Here is a 17503-nt window from a genome sequence, read left to right as displayed (position 1 = left end):
ATACACAATCTAATTTTTCATTTGCTTTTGTACATGATATAAGACATCAACTCAATAATTTATTAAATTACTTTTCCCATTCATTTCCGACTATCTATAATTGATCTCTTCAGTTGAAATTTCTGTTGTTCCTCTCAGCCCAGGCTGCAGAGGGCCTGCGTGACACCGCTGGGGAAGGCCAAGGAATGTGTGCGGACCTACACTTTAAGAGAAGATTTCTCAAACGTGCTCTCAGCCCCCTGCACACCTCCACTACGCCGTGCGAGCGTGATGCTAGCTGCACTACCCTCCTTGCTGATTACACAGATAGGAAAGAGGCTCTGAGAGTGACGGGGAAGCATACTCTCTCCGAGACCACGCTAAGCTCTCTGGGGCCTACAAAGAGTGTTGATCTTATTTAAACGATTTTACTCTTGCTTTGATATGATTAGTTGGTGTTTATAAGTTGATAAGTAATACATTTATAATAGTATAAAATGCTGTAATGCTGTCTCAATGCTTAGCCAACCAAACCTGGAGCCAGGTAAGCAAGAAGTACTTTCTTTCGCTGAGAAAGTTATCTGTAATTTAACCCCTTAGATGGCCAGGGCCCAAAGTTTCATTACACTCTTCTATAACCTAAGAATTTGCACTGAAACCCCTGTAGTTACTGAGTAATAAGGCTTAGTATGTAACAGGCCTGAAATTTAAGGGGTTAAGCTTATTAAAATCCCAAACAAACATTTAATCATCAGCAATACACAAATTAGCCAGTTGTGTATGTTTATACAACAGTTAGTTCCGGCCATGCAAGCTGATTGGTTGAGATGCGCTCCAACCGTGCTGATATTTCGCCATAACATCACGGGTTTTTCACAAACACTTTGAACGTTTTTACTTCTTACTTTGCCACAAACAGAAAATGGACACTTTCAAGATCACATTTGACCGACAGCCGATTTGGTCAGACTCTGAAGATGAGACGACACTGAATTCCCAAACTGTCATCACCACTGAGCAGCTTTTCAGTCGGCAGCTGAGACAGAAGAACAGCTGAACAACCTGGAATCAGCCAGAAATGAACCCAATACCATTCGCCAAACTATAGGAACTATAATTTGGTGAAGGAACTGCGAACATTAAAACATATTAAACGCCGCGTTCACGGCCCAGTTTATTAATTTATTACTTTATTTATTTAACTGTTGTATAAAAGCAATAGAACACTCCAGGAGTGTGTTATCGCCAATAACATCACGGCTGTGATGATCTACGGTGACCAAATCACAGCCGTGATGTTATTTCTCGATAACACACTCCCTCTGTGTTCTACTGCTTAAGTATAATTTAGACAGCTTATGGTAGTCATTGTTATTAGTTAGCCTCTAATTGTACAGTACATCAGCTAGCAGGATGTGAGGCCGCAAAACAATCCTGCTTAAGGCCCTCAAAAGGCTAGAGCCGGCCCTGTCTCCCCCCATCACATGAGGCTACCGAACTGAGAGGGCAAAGGGCAGCGCATGCTTTCTCCAAGACACATGAAACACAACTGCATCTTTTCAAACAGCTGCTAATGTGACATCACTGGACAGCAGAACATTCTTAGAGGACAATCCTAATCACCAGTCCTGTTACGTTAGCTAACAGATGCCTGCATTGGCTGGCATGTTGTTGAGTGACAGGAGGGCCATCCTATCCACCCAGAGAGAATGACGCCAATTATGCTGTGATGGACTCCCAGACAGTTTACAGCATAATTTATATTTCTTGTAAAAATTAAGATACCAAAGTTTCCTGGCACTAATAATTTAACAGGTATGTCAAGATTAAATGCATTAAACATAATAGAAAAGTGAGATAATAGGTTGGTATGGCTTTAATGGTCTATATAAATGGTCAATCAGTAGGTTGTTGTTGTGGGCAGTGCTATAGCTACAGTACAGCCCCCCCCAGTCAGAACTGGCTTACTGGGTATCAGGCCCGAGTGTAAGAGCACCAGCCAAACTGTGATAGTTGAAAGCAGTGAGCAAATATTAACCTTAGTTCTTAGTTGTGTACAGTGAAGCACTGGCAACTGAACTGATCTTCACAGCAAGTACAAAACATTTAAATGTCTATTTTACTATAGTTTTACACTCTTTAGCTGTAACACATGTCCCAGAGTACTGTAGATACAGTGTGCAGATGTTGTGTGTTGTGATTTTAATGATGTTATTTTACTTGGTATAATTCAATATGAATTATTTCACATTCATAACTCATTGAAACACTGTAGAAATCCTGTCAGAAGTGCAGATTCAGTTTTTTTAATCAACATCATCATTTGAGTTCTTAAGTAGAACAGGAGATGTTTTAGAGGAAGAGGAGATATTTAATTCATTATTTATTATTCATAATTTGAATCTGATGAAATATTGTCACATTGTTTCGCAGAACTTTTGACACTTTTTAATTTCATGCTTTGAAACGTTGAAACAAATGGAGAAGTACAGAGCTGAACCTGTCGATACACAATGTAGGTCAAGAAAAGCTACATTTTAATGCACAATTATTGAGTTGGCACAAAAGTTGGCACATTTTATATTTTTATAGTTTTATTTTTTTTAATGTGTTAAACTTAAATTGAACTAAACTAAACTAAAATTGAAATTGTGGATTAAAATTAGCAGAAAAATGCCATATTAGAGTGTGTCCTCTATAGAGGATGTATTAGCAGTTGTTTTCATCTAAAAAATGTTCAAACATACATATAACTGTAAATATTATCCATTGTGAAAGTCACTGTGTCTTTAAATATGTAATAGTGTTACATTTGAACACTACGGTGGAACAAAAGTAATGACTTCCTCACTTCTAATGGTTGACTTCAATCCTAAAGGTAAACCTATCCCTAACCCTGGTCCTAATTCTAACCCTAAAGCTGTCAACTGAGTTTTAACACATTACTAATAATGTGAGCACGTAGAGATGAGTTATAGAAGATCAAAATAATGTGAAACTGAATGTATCTGATGAAAACCAGACGTTGAATGTGAGCCAAGCGACCATGTCAAGCGCTTAACACCTGCGTTCCTCTTCTGAACATATTAATATCGTCCTCCTAGAGGCGTGACTAAACTGAATATCTTAGTCTGCTATTTTGTATTCAACATTAAAGCTTTCAATTATGCGTAATTTGGGTACAAGTAGACCTCTCCTGAGTAGACCTCGAGTGCGTATTGTGTGAAAATGATGTAAACTGAAAACTAAGAACTAAAAAAAATGTTATAAACTATTTTATAAAAAAAAAAGAACAGCAGGTTGGGCACGAGGTCCAACGCACTTCTGCTCCTGCACAGCCAAGACCTTGAGTACTTGAATGCAGTGTGACAATAATGAAAAATATATTATGAAATAATCACTGCGGTTGTGAACAAGAGCGGGGGAATTAAGCTTTGCCCTGATCCCCTCCGCTTTCAGCCGCTCAGTCTGAATGGCTGCGGAACGGAGGAGAGAATTACAATACATCTGTGTGAGAGACAGAGAAAGAGAGAGAGAGAGAGAGAGAGAGAATAAAATGAGGGAGAGAAAAAAAAACCCAACAGTTTCAGTAAATTGGGCCGTAATTAAATGCTTACAAAATTCCATGCTTAGCTCATTTTGAAATCAAGTGCTTCTTTGAGGCAATTTCCTTTCTTTAATTACAATTTCCTGTCTGGTTTGACATTTACAATGCAATCTTCTGGGAGGACGTGGCTGTGATTTATTATTCGCGCCTCCATCCCAGTGTCAGTCTGCAGAAATGAGTTTATAAAATAAGAGCTCAAATGATTATGGCCTTTGACCAATAAAGCTGGCTCATTATTGCAGGCCGCAGAAAAGATTAACATTTCTGACAAGCAAAAAGAAGGAGATCAGGAGGGGGAAAGAGATTGTTTCAATTCCCATCAAATAAAAGGGCCGTTCCAGTTCAAAAGCAGGAGAGAAAAGGAAATTATCTGCATACAATGATCTGGAGAAAACAGAGGCAGGAGTCAGCGGTGCCTTCTGGGTTTCTACCATCCACCACAGGCTTTGTGAAGAGTTCTGCTTTTTTCTTATGGCTCTCTTATGACTGTGTTCAGCATTGCTTCTTGGAAAGGTTAATCTCGTTACTCATTACTTTACTTCTATGTTACTCTCTAAAACCCATCGACACCTGAACCAACTGTAAACCCCTTTTCCATACTTTATTTACAAGTAAATAGCCAAATACAGTAAACGTCATTTAGGCCCAGTCCCATTTCACCCCTCGCCCCTACCACTGAGCCCTTAGCCCTCTGTTTTGCACGTTCACGTCTAGGGGTAGGGTGTCCTGATTCTTGTTGAAATAGAGGGGGAGGGCGAAGTGTTGGGGCTACATGACCCTCCAAATGGAGGTTTTTCAGAGACTCCAAACAGAGTGATATGAGAAAAAAAGAAAAAACTGGCAAGATGGAGAACAAGAGACCAAAGAAACACACAAATGTGAGAATTTTCTCTGCTAAAAAATTACGATAATCATCATATTATCTTAGTTTAATGTCATTTCAGTGTATTTTGGTCGTTTTCTTCATTACAAGCATAAAAGAAATTGCGAATAGCATGCTAATGTCTCCGTAGCTACCTAGCTAACGTTCCGGTTCCACCTTAAATAGTCCAGCAGTTCTGACGCCTGAAGCGTCAGAATATAACTGCTGCACCATTTAAGGTGGAACGGGAAAATTCGAACAAGAATCTGATGAATATCTGACTTCAGCTTCATATCACTGAAGAATTAGGGGTGGGTGATAATAAATAATTGCCCCCCTCTTTGAAGATCATATGATTCCCTAAATGTAACTAAAGCCCAGCAGTGAGGAGCTGAACTTTACCCTCCTCTGCTGTCACTGCAGACTGGCAGGGTCGCCTACAGAGCAGCGCTGGTAGCTGTTAATAAAGTGATGCTCTTTTTATTTGAGGGTTCCATTTCGTAGGGCATGATTTCAACCACTACCCTGTAACTCAGTTCCAAGGGGTAAGGGTGACACTCAAAAACAAGGGGTAGGGCTAAAAAGTAGATATGGGATTGGGCCTTAATGTGCCTATCACTGTCCAAGGCTTTGAACAAGACACAGTCAGTTAGGCTGGATAAAATTATGAAGGGCTGCTAGCTGAGAAACTAGCCCCAAGAAACAGTTTAAAACAGGGGTTTGCAACCATTTCCATCTCAAGGTCCACCTATTTATCACTAAAAAGCATGAAGACTTACAGGGGAAAAAAAATCTTGCTTAAAAATGAATGTGTGATGTGTATTATAAAATATCAACAGATTCGGCTAACAAACAGGCGGAATGGTGACAAATTAAGCAAAATGTTTCACTCGCAAGTGAACAGTTGAAACTTTGGCGCAACATATTTTTTGTCTAGAGATAAGGAGCAGCACATAGATGAAGCTGCTTTATGTGCTGTTGTTGCATGGCTTGGATTAAGATTGTTTACTGTTTGAAAACATTTAATATATGTCTTTTTTAGTATTGCATCAATTATTTTTTCACTTATTTTTTTGATATAAAGTGCCAACACCAGCTCACTAAGGACCACTGGCTCCCCCTCGGTACTGGCCTCAGGACCACCAGAGGGTGCTTCATGGCCTACTGGTGGTCCATGGCTGAGAAAAGCTGCCACAGCTGTTCCTGAATGAAAGCCGAGTCTGGCCTGTTTGGGTGATGTTAGGGCTTCTTCAGCGCAGGTGTTTTTATCCATCAGTTTCATATTAGCGTAATTAGTTGCTTTGACAGATTTCTCTGCGAGTTTACAGCACTTTCCGCACTTGCACTGCGACAGTTGTGTTCACAGTCTAATGCTGCGTTCGGAAGGCAGAGCATATCGCACAAAAACACACGTCTGAACCGCCAGGAATCCACCTGTCACGAGTTTTTGCAAAGCAGAGAAGGAGCAGAGTCACAGTATCTCAGCTAATAGACAGACTAAAGAAACTAGCACTTCTTGCACTTCTTTCACTTTAGCAACTTTAGCAAGTGCCTTAAATAGTACAACTAGCAAGCAAAGAGACAAAACATCACATTAAAGTAAAAAAATAATCACCAACCGTGGTGAGGGACTCATCATCTATTTCACAAGGTCATTTAGCAAACCTCTGTAATTACAGTATAGAGGGAGATGCGTATGCAGGTTAATTAATATTTATCTTTGAGCTGAATGTCTTTTCAATTACAAATGTGAGCAAAACTGTCGTAGCAAGGATCCACCACAGCAGGCCAACCGGAGCCCATGGAGTCCATGTCCTGCCTAGGATGTAGTGCTGTTTTGGGTGGAATCCACTGTGGCATCTTAAAATTCACACAGCTATCACAGATAGCATGAGCATAAATTACATATAAGGACAGCCACGGAACATTTATATAAAAATTTGATTTAAATGAATCCTGTGACATTAATGTTGTTCTCTTAGAGATGTATGAGTAACATAGGCACTGAAATTCTCTTCAAATCAGTGTACAAGAATTTAAGCTGTAATGAGCAGAGATGTGGGAAGTGAGGGGCCAGATTTCAGGATTAAAACTGTTAAAAAATAAAAATAATAAAAAGATTTAAACTTTATAATAATAAAATAAAGATCCATATGTGCTTGTAATAGAGTGACGTATGTATTTTAATATTTTGTTTACATATGTTTTCAAAACCTGCAACACTGTTTAAGTTAACGCTGCATGTACATTACTGCGAGCTAAATCGCTTCCCCACTGCTTTGGGAGCTCATTGCTAAAGCACAAGCAGGGTGATGTGTGAAGAGGGAGAGTGTATGCAGAGTTAAAGGCCAGTTCTGAGCCCCAAACAGCCTAAAACCTAACATGTTTTTAAAAATAATAAAAAGTAATAAACCGTTATATCTCCCGCTCAGTGTGCATTCCAGCGTTAATTCTCGTGTGACTATGACACAATCAGTTACCGCACCACATATCAACAATCTGATCCTCAGTTCATTTGCATAAAAGTTGCCCAGAACGAGAGAGCAGAGAGAGGACATGCATCGACGGTCTGATGTGTCTGGTATATGCATACATTGTCCTGTTCAATGTAAATACTCAAAAAAATGAAAAATAGCTAAGCGTTTTCATTGTTATGTCACGTATATTCTGCTTAAATTTTCAGCAACCCAACTTAAAACACCTTTCTGCATCCCTGGTAATGCATTACATTACTTCATTACAGAAGAAAGTAATCACATTACTATAACATTATAATATTATATTGTACTGTGTTTCCCCTGCTCTGATCTTGCCATATGATTGTGTGCGGTGACAGTGAATGGCGTAAATCGGATGGGCCCCAGTGCAAAAAAATTATGTGCCTGCCTCCCAGAAAATTATCTTCAGATGAATAAAAAATTGACAGTGTAATTTGCTTGTTTACTCAGTATTGCTATGTCCCAAGTAATGCAGGATAATGGTAGGTTATGAAGTTATATTGGCTACCAATGAATCATGGGTGTATTGAGTAAGCAGTGATGTAAGGGGTCCAAAAAAGACATCTGGGGGCCTGATCACCACAGCCCCCCCCCCATGCTTTGGGCCTCATTGGGATTGCCCTGCATGCTCTACCGGTTGTTATGTGGCAATGCAATGTAGCAAGGTAACGAGTGTCATCTGTTCTCATCATCAGTGAGACTAAAGGAGAGCCTGTGGGAACAAAGCATCTTCTTGTCCCCAAGGAGCCATCTCATATGGACAAATATTTACCATAGGTCAGGCCTTTAGTATGAGATGGTGTCTGTATGGCACTCACAGCAAAGCCCAGAATCAATGAAAGGGAAGGATCTCAATTGCGTCCTTAAAGACAAGAGGTAACGGGGGTCCTTTGTTAGCACCTTTCTTTCAACAGATGCAGAAGCTCCTCCTTAAAGTAGATGTATCTTTTTATTCGAAAGCTCTGTTAATTTCAGTCTGTGTGTGACTAGTTCACGTACAATCATATATTCATACCTGCAACATCTGGCTTTATCTATTTTGCCGAAAACGGATATCGGTTGTCGAGAAACCAAATTCATCCATGGTGAGATATCTATTCATCATTTAACAGTCTTTGCCATCTATCCAACTCACTCCAGTACAAAAAAAGGCTCGCACCAAATTGAGAGGAAGGCAATTGCTGGACAAGCTCTCAAGAGGTACTTTCCTGTGATCCCTTCTTGGTCAATGGATCATGTTTTAACACCACTCTCGATCCATCACCAAGCTAAGAGTCATATCAATACTCGCCCATTTTCCCATTTGTGGGAAGATGAGTAGATCAATTCATTTAAAGCGAGTCTGGGCCAGACATCCGTTTGAGAGATTAGAACATATATTGGCTGCTCGTCTGATGGAAGGCAGAGGGTTCATTAAGTCAATGGAATCCTTAATCAATGGGCAAACTTCAAGTAGCCTTCTCAAAGCGGGCCGGGTTGCTGTTACAGGTCCAACCATTCTGCCAGGCCAAACATAGTAGCTCTCAAACAAAGCTCGCGGCCGGCCTCTATCTTCGGCACGGATGTGCTGCATTAGCTTTGAGTACCGTTCACCGCTGCTGCATAGTAACAAAATATGGGCTCGCAGAGCTGAACGTGGTAAATGGACTTTGCTCTTCAAAAACTGAGTTTTTGGTTGCGTGGCGGGTCTCATTTTAAAATGATACTACTACTACTTGGAAATGGCTGGAGAGATCAGATAAATGTTCTAGCTGGCTTTCATTTTTGATTGTAGTGCTTTGCTTGCGATGCACATTTAAATTGGCGAGGGGAGACATCAGAAACGCCTGCCAATCTCAAAGACAAGCTCTCCTCATCAGATGCCAGCTGACCGTTTGAAGGTCATGCTCTCGAAAGCCATTCAAAGCAAAATATCAACTTTCACATCTCTGCCCATTATAAATAATGACCATGAACGCGCCCAATCGCCAAACCGCGTGTGAATAACACAATTACGCGCAAATCCCCCGGCACTGAAGCACCTCTCACTACGCACTCGGCTCCAGATAGGGGTGCTCTTCCTGATGATTCTTGAGGGTTGCGTGTGTCCACCTGAACGATTGTTTGCGTGCGTGGTGTGTAGGAAGGGTTGTGTATGCAGTGGGGAAATAGGCCTGCCTCTCGCTGATTGATCGTTAAGTGTTGTCCAGGAGCCCATCACTAGGCTCCCACTTAACAGCCTCCACTGCAGAAAGCAATCAGTGCCTGTTACTGAGAGTCCCGTGGGGAGCGGCCCTGCTGTGATCGATCTTCAGCCGAGCTCCAGGAGGACAGGGCGCTGGAGGAGTCCGGCTCCAGCCAGAGGCCCTGAGTCCCTATGAGCTCCTGCATTGGAGGAGCTGCCCATGGACATCCTAGTGCTGTACTGAGAGTATCACTGCATGCTGTATGTCATCGCTATTATATGATCTTTGCTGCTGTTGCTTTTGTTTTGAAAATGCCAGCTTCCCTTTACATTGTCTGAGCATTTCATGATGAATGGAGCAATTTAAATGGTCCTAACTTTAACTCTGGGAAATCCCAGGCTAATTACATGCTAAGGCTTATTATTCAGTATCTACAGGGACTCTAATGCAAACCGGTTGAGCTATTCTTAGGTTATAGTAGTGTGTAATACAACTTTGGGCCTGTCAGTGGGTCCTGGCCTTTTAAGGGGTTGACTTAAATAACTTTAATAAATTGGTAAGGTTTTTAAGCTAGTGATAATTTTTCATAAGAAGTCATTGAGGGTGGTCTGATGTGTAATGGTTCAATGCAGAGAAAACTAGAGGTGGTGAAAGGAACCATTGGATGTGATGTCTACAGTGCAAATATAGCCATTTTACTCACTGTCCAAAACAACCAGTGAACCTACACATGTCTTCATGTGAGGTTTTATATGTAATGCTGGCACAGGGAGAAATACATAAGGAAGATAAATATAAAAAAAGGTTTTTTGGGTACTATTTTGCCTTACTACACCCTGCATGTGTCTTTCAACCTTCATTGTATTTTAAAAGTACATTTAGGCCCAAATGTGATTTCTGACCAGGCATCAGGAAGTGTATTCATAACTGTTTCATATACTAACTTTCTGTGAGGGAGCTTTTAGAGGCATTAAGCATTTCAGAGGTGTGGTCCCTATTACCACCGCTCAAAAAGTTTGTTTCTAGAATGGAGCATTTCACATCATCCTACTCTGAATGACTGTTTACATCTGTATAATTGAGTTATGCAGAAATTTTGAAAATGGGTTGAATTTCCCCATATATTCAACATATCATTGGTGATTCAGGGACTTTGGCCCTTAGCCTTGTCCCCAGAGTGCAGTTATACATTGGGAATAATGAAATGAAATAGCATGTAGAATTAGCGTTCTGTGTGCTGCCACATTTTTCTATCACTACATAAAAGTGTGATGCTACTTTTACTGTCGCACTGCAAAAGTTTCTGAATCAGTATTCAAATATACAGAATGACACTTATATCACTGATTTACTGATTTGTTTCAGCAAAGCAATAAACAATAAAATCTTCAGGTCTGCTTGCTCAAAATCCAAATCTATGAATTTTAATTTTTGTAACATCACATTCTTTAAATGTGACAACAGCATTGAGAAAACACACCATTAAATAGAGAAGAGTAGGTTATAAGATAGAAATAGCCGTATATTTGTCTGGCATTAAAGGGTTTGATTTAATAGATGTTTACATTGTTTATTGTTTTTTTCTTTTTTCCCCACTTATCTATGAACATCTATGTACTTTTGTGTAACAAAAATATTCATAATTATTTGTACCTTTGGTTTTTTTTTGTTACTGTGCCTCTTATATACACCGATCAGTCATGGTAGATCATTCTCAGCACTGCAGTAACACTGCTCTGGTGGTGGTGTGTTGGTGTGTGTTGCGCTGGTCTGAGTGGATCAGATACAGCAGTGCTGCTGGAGTTTTTAAACACCTCAGTGTCACTGCTGGACTGAGAATAGTCCACCAACCAAAAATATCCAGCCAACAGTGTCCTGTGGGCAGCGTCCTGTGACCACTGATGAAGGACTAGAGGATGACCAACACAAACTGTGCAGCAGCAGATGAGCTATCGTCTCTGACTTTACATCTACAAGGTGGACTGACAAGATAGGAGTGTGTAATAGAGTGGACAGTGAGTGGACACAGTGTTTAAAAACTCCAGCAGCACTGCTGTGTCTGATCCACTCAGACCAGCACAACACACACTAATACACCACCACCACGTCAGTGTTACTGCAGTGCTGAGAATGATCCACCACCCAAATAGTACCTGCTCTGTGAGGGTCCATGAGGGTCCTAACATAATGAACACAATGAATTTAAAACAGGCTGTTTTTGCAGGGAAGTTTCCCTATAGAGACTGTATGGACTGGAGGGTGATAGGTATGTTTTGAAACTTTAATACTGTTTAAGTACAACATCAACCTCGTCTATTTCAAAGGACAATTTGGTTTCCTTAATATGCCGCCTAAGAATCTGTTTTTTCGCTCCTAGAAACGCACATTCTGTGAGACACCATTACTTTTCTTATGATCGCAACAATACAGCGCTACTAGCCCAGTGTGTGAATGATCGCCATTGTCCAGGCAAATGTAACGGTGCTCCGTGACCAGGATATATGAGGTTAGCCACATTACTGCCCCATCATGTCTTCAGAGGGGGAGATGGGGTTCCTAAAGTTGTTATTAGGTTAAATTCACCAGTCCTGATCAAATCAGCAGCACCTGACATACATAAGAAAACACTACCAGTGTTCATAGAGGAATACCACAGCAAAAAGAGCAGATCAGGTAAGCAGTTCTCTATGGTAGCCGGTGACGCCTTCAATCCTGACAGAATATGGCAGAATCTAATGGAGGGTCCTGTACCCATTTCAGATTCAAATTGATTCCCGGATACCTGCCTGGCTCATAAAACCCATTTCAATTGGATAAAACAGTGGCACAACATTGCAGATCAGCTATTTTTCCTTTCTGTCTCATCTCCTCAGCTGTGCTTCACTCGTGAACGTACGACGAGGAATATGGGGTGATATTGTGGTCAGCGTGTCGCGAAAGCTCTATAGCTCGCGTTCTATACACAAGAGAAGCGCACTATCATTCAGATGGATTAGCCAGTGCTGAAATAGGACAGAGATGGAAGGTTAAACTGTTCTCATTATCCTTTCTTTTACTTTACATTCTACTAGCAATCCTATTACTGAGAGCCGAGCATCGGCTGGTGCTGCACCACAACAAAGCAAACACTCTTTTTCTCTTCCTCTTTGCAGCAACAACTAGCACTTCTGGGTCACTCTTAAAAATAAGGGTGAAAAATGGAACCAAAAATGGTTCTAATGAGCAATGCTATAGAAGAATCATGCGCCTCAAGAACCCTGGTATAGCGCAACCGTCTAACCTTCGATGACGCTGATGATAAATTTGCAGAGTAACGTGGACAGCCTTCGATTCGTCGCTGGTGGGCATTTCGAGTCGAGAGCAGGTAGACACAGCGCCGATTCTTCCTATATGCATAGGGCCCCCACCTGCTGAGGAGGCCCCCAGTGGTAAGTATGACAGCATATTTAAAAGCTATTCAATAGAAGTCATGTCATACATTTCTAAAGAACACAGGGTAACCCAATAGGAATAAGCAATTTGTAACGTTCATGCCATAGCGGTCACATCAACTGCGACAACAATTTATTTTTCTGTCATCCATATGGATGTAGTACCTGCGGCAACGACTGCTGAAAAAAACAGCATAGACCAGCGTGCATTCCATTCTAGTTTAAGATGGTTGATGCTGGTCTGGTGCTGGTGTAGCTGGTCACACAGTATGTTCATGCTGGTTGACCAGCAAACCAGCATTGAAAACACAGCATATGGTAGGTTTTGGTGGTGATCAGCATGAAAACCTCCATTGCTGCTAACCAACATACCAGCATCCAAAACACAGCACATGCTTGTCTTCCAGGTGACCAGCTATGCTGGTCTAAACTGGGCGTCAGAGGCTGAGAAGCTAAAAAAGCATATTCTACATGTAGTTTATTGCCTACGGATTAAACAAAGCAGTTAACTTAGCCAATACCCTCGTTCTCAACGCTAAGCTATCACTCATCATTCTTTCATAGAAACCAAGATCAGTGCAGCCACAGGAAGTGAGAACATCTTTTCTGCATGGTTACCTCTGTGGCACATCAGTGCTCGTGAGCAGAGCCGAACTTCATTGCACTGCTTGCTGCTTAGAGTCACTGTCTCTTGTTCAAAATGAATGACTTCTGGATTCCAAATCCCTGGTGATGCCAGTGTCATAATTGGTCTCTGTCCGAGCTGGTGGAATGGCCGTCCTTTCCCCCTGCAATGCTAGCCAACACTGGCTTCCATTAGCTGATGTAACAGAATTGGCAGTTAGAGTTCTCCTCCAAGTGTGTTGAGCTGTCCAATGACATTGCATTAGCAGCAGTTCGAAAAGAGATGTCTGGCTTGTCATGCTGGCCTCCACCCTCCCAGCTTGGTGGCATTGTTTGATGTAGGAAGACCTGGTGAGCAGGTGGGCACAAATAGGTTATAATCTTCTAAAAAAAAGCAACTTTCAATCGATGATTCTTTAGGAAAACCATTTTGGTGAACGTGCTGGTGTGAAGAACCCAGAAATCGTCAACACCAGGAACCGTGCATCCAAGCCAGGAACCACTTAAGAATCTTTTATGAATGCAGGACTGCAATAAACCCAGCAATATTTAAACTGCTTCAACTGCAGCAAATACAGCAAACCACGCCGCTAATGACAGCGGTGATCATAATAGCAATAATCTCATAAACGAACGCACGGATGACAATCATGTTCATCCCATTAATGTCCCTCTCAGCGCTTCTCGTGGATATCACCAGCTGTTCTCCACTCTATCGGCCTGTTCTTCAAGTAAGAGGGAGGGAGCAACCTAGATGAGAATTTTGTGCTTCACTGGCTATTGAAAGATGAGGCAATAAACTGCTAAACTTGAGTAATCACACTCTCCCCAAGGAATGCCTCAAATGGGGATGGTCAAAAACCTTGAAATTTGAGCCGGTCGCACGCAGCCCGGCTGCAGCTTTTGATGAGATTCATTATTGTAGGGGAGCTGAATACAAGTGTCTTCTGATTACAGGGTCCCTCCATTAAAAGTTCCCACCAGTGTGCATTTCCATGGCGGAACGTCAATGGGATTAAAATCTCAATTCAGGCCCAGTCAATTCTCCAGTAACAAGATTTCATTAAATGCAGGCAGGGAGGCAAATGGACTCGAAAGCACTGAAACAGCTGGCGTATAAATTATAGAAATGTGCTCTCTGCTAACTGAACACACCTTCGACTTGCAGACACATTATTATTTAATGTTCAGAGAAGCTGATTTTATGTAAATTGGAGTCTTCCTTTCTCTCTCTCTAGCGCCCTTCTCGGTGCCAGGTACTCTGAAACCAGGCGCGGGGAAAGATTATGCAAACCAATTAACATATGAAAATAACGTATTAATATACTGTCTGTGAACTGTATCCAATCAGTTCCCTTTCACTGGCGTGTGTACAAAACAATTAAAATTAAATTTATACCGCTTCTTCTCTTAACGTATTCCGCCTGGCAAATGAAATCAGCCAGCAAACGCTGACAAAAGTTTTACAGGGCCGCGTTCTCCCTTAAAGGCACACCGACTTTTCCGGAATATTTACGCGGGCCTGTTGCTAATAAATTCCTGCCTTTTGTTTGGCCCTAATGGCGTGTGCATCTGAAACAAAGCCGTGAAATCCATAGCGGTGCCCAGGTACTAATGAACGGCGTGCATTATGCCGGCCGCTAATTACAGCCCTTCCATAAATAAAACAGGAGACAATCAATTAGCTGAGAACTTGTCTTTGTTAGTCATGGGCAGTGGGTTCCTGCGGGCGCAAGCAGAGCTTTGCAGCACCGGGGGCTCTTCAGGGTGCAATTTCGAAATGGGCAGGAGGAGTTCAGATAAATCACATTTCGAATGTTGCTACTAAAAGCTCTTCAGGCAATCCGCTTTGACTCACTGGGATTACAAGTAAATTAATACCTATGCAATTTTCCGACCGCCAGCACCGAAATATTAATGCGGAGAGCCGAAATGTCTTTCTCCACGAGCAAGTGCTAGACAAAGAGGGGGGAAAAACTCAATGTGTTATTATCGCAGCCTTTTAGAGGAGCTCTGCTAAAAACCCACTTCTTCCCCTGATTCAGACGCAGAGAGTCCCTTACGACGTCCCAGACATTGGCGCACTGATGTATTGCACTTGATGTTGGCCAGGCCAGGATGAATCAGGGTGCATTAACACCGAACCTCAGAGATTCTAACCAAATGATGGGAACATTATGCGTCCTATGGGCCAGGCCTCTCTAGCTTGATGCATAATTTGAGCATTAATGCAATTTACATTTTAACGCAGACCCCGGAGTAAACTGATTAGTAGATGGTTATCTGCTAATGCGACAGTGACAGGAGGCTAGGCAGGATTATGTTCAACCAAAGCTGGGCTGGACAGGAGCAATTGCAGCCGATCTGGAGGTTTTGGACACCTAAAAGCAAGGCTGCCCACCCCCACGACTGGAAAAACACCAACATGGGCTGTTTCTCGATACCAGGAACTCAAAGAAGCCTTTCGTTTGATGGGAAGAAACGTATTGACAGGAACAAGCTTGTAAAACAAATGAGGCTCCAAAAAGCCGTTGAGATACGTAGTTCTTACTGCGCAACACTCTCATGATTTTACCATCAAGAGATCAGCCAAACGTAGTGAGTTAGAAAATGTTTGGACATCCCTGGTCAAACGACATGTTCTGTTGATTTTCTTAATTGCATTAAAAAATAATGAAAATGTAAATAAAAAAGTAAAATATAAAATGTGACCTGTAAAAAAGTTATGGTACATTTTATATTGCATCTTTTATTTTTTTCCCAGTATGTTAAACACAAATTGCACACTACTATGCATAAAATGCATAAAATGTCATATTTACATTTGTTTCCTGTAGAGGATGTGTTATTTATTTTACTTATTTTTGACTTGCAAAATCAAGATAAAATGTAATTTAATCAGGGGTCTTCAAACTTTTGTATACTACTGTATATATTACTTTTCCACTATCCTACATTTTTCTTATATTATTAATTTTTTTTTTTTGCCATCCAATTCTAACATTTGTGTGGCTTTATGTACTAATAAAGGTCATAATCTAACACTCTTTATCCCTTAAAATTACAGGCTGTTTTTGTAATCGTGCCTTTATGATGGATATATGTAAATTACCTCTGTTATGATTGGCTGCCCTGTGCTGTGACCGACTGAAACACTCCTTATAACTTTAGCCTGAAGGGGCGGGGCTAAACTGCTGTAGGCCGAATAGGTGGATATACACAAATGAGTTGGATCTCCTGACATCACAAAGATGATCAATTCAGAATGAGTGTTTTTGCAGCATTGTTTCCACATATAGACTGTATGAACTGGGGAGTAAATAGTGTGTTGTGAAACTTTCCAAGGGAAATTTGTTTTTTCATGATATGGGCCTTTTAAAACCAACTAACACAGAACATATATTGCAGCCTATCTCAGTTGAATTCAGTTCTATTCATCAAACATTAGTAGCATGAACACATTTGTCTATGGTATTTCACTGACACAGCCTCTAAGCACAAATGTCATTTGAAAGTGTTATAATGGCCTTTTCCATATAGAATCTTCACAAACCATGACAGTTATGAGTTTGACCCGCCTCCTCCACCATCTCAGTGATGTTTCAATGAATTACGACATTTTCAGTTTATTCTTGGCAGCCAACTAATGTATCTGAATATCTGACTGGATAAAGAATCCCTCTGAATTTTTAATCCATTCTTGGTATTTGTGTTCTTAGAGATTATAATAGAACTTGACTCCAAGAACACAAAAATGTGTATGTATCCCTGTCCTGGGGAATCAGCTCCTGTTCTGAGGGGCTGGTGTCCAGCATAGCTTAGTAATTTCCCTGCTCAAACCCACCTTTTGGGCTCGGTTTCTCAAAAGCATCCTACTATAAAAATGTAGTACAGCATGGTACGGTGACTAATCCAAACCCAGAACTATCCATACACTGAGCCTGTGATTGTTTCCCATCATATGACAGAACCGTGAAAATAGGCCAGGGTTTTCTGGAAGTTGTATGGCCACTAATGTTAACAGGAAACAAAAAACAGTAGCCATAATGGAGATGCTACCTTTACTCTGCACTCCGTTTTACATGACTCACTCACAGTGATACTGGCTGCTTTGCTAATGTTTTTTAAGACAATTCTATGATTATTCAATGGTCTGCATTATTATTATCTCCACTCAGATATCTCAGGTAGGAACACTTGGTACCCCAGCAAGAAGGGTAGCTAAATTCAGCACAGGTACTCAGGTACGGTCAGGTATGATGACAAAATACATGATCATGTGTTTGTGACCATACTGTACTGTACCGGCCAATGAAAAACACCATAAGATGCTTTTG

Source organism: Colossoma macropomum, unplaced genomic scaffold (genome assembly GCF_904425465.1).
Source record: "Colossoma macropomum unplaced genomic scaffold, Colossoma_macropomum, whole genome shotgun sequence".
Taxonomy (NCBI): domain Eukaryota; kingdom Metazoa; phylum Chordata; class Actinopteri; order Characiformes; family Serrasalmidae; genus Colossoma; species Colossoma macropomum.
The sequence above is the reverse complement of the archived record's forward strand: the minus strand, read 5'-3'. Positions refer to the sequence as shown.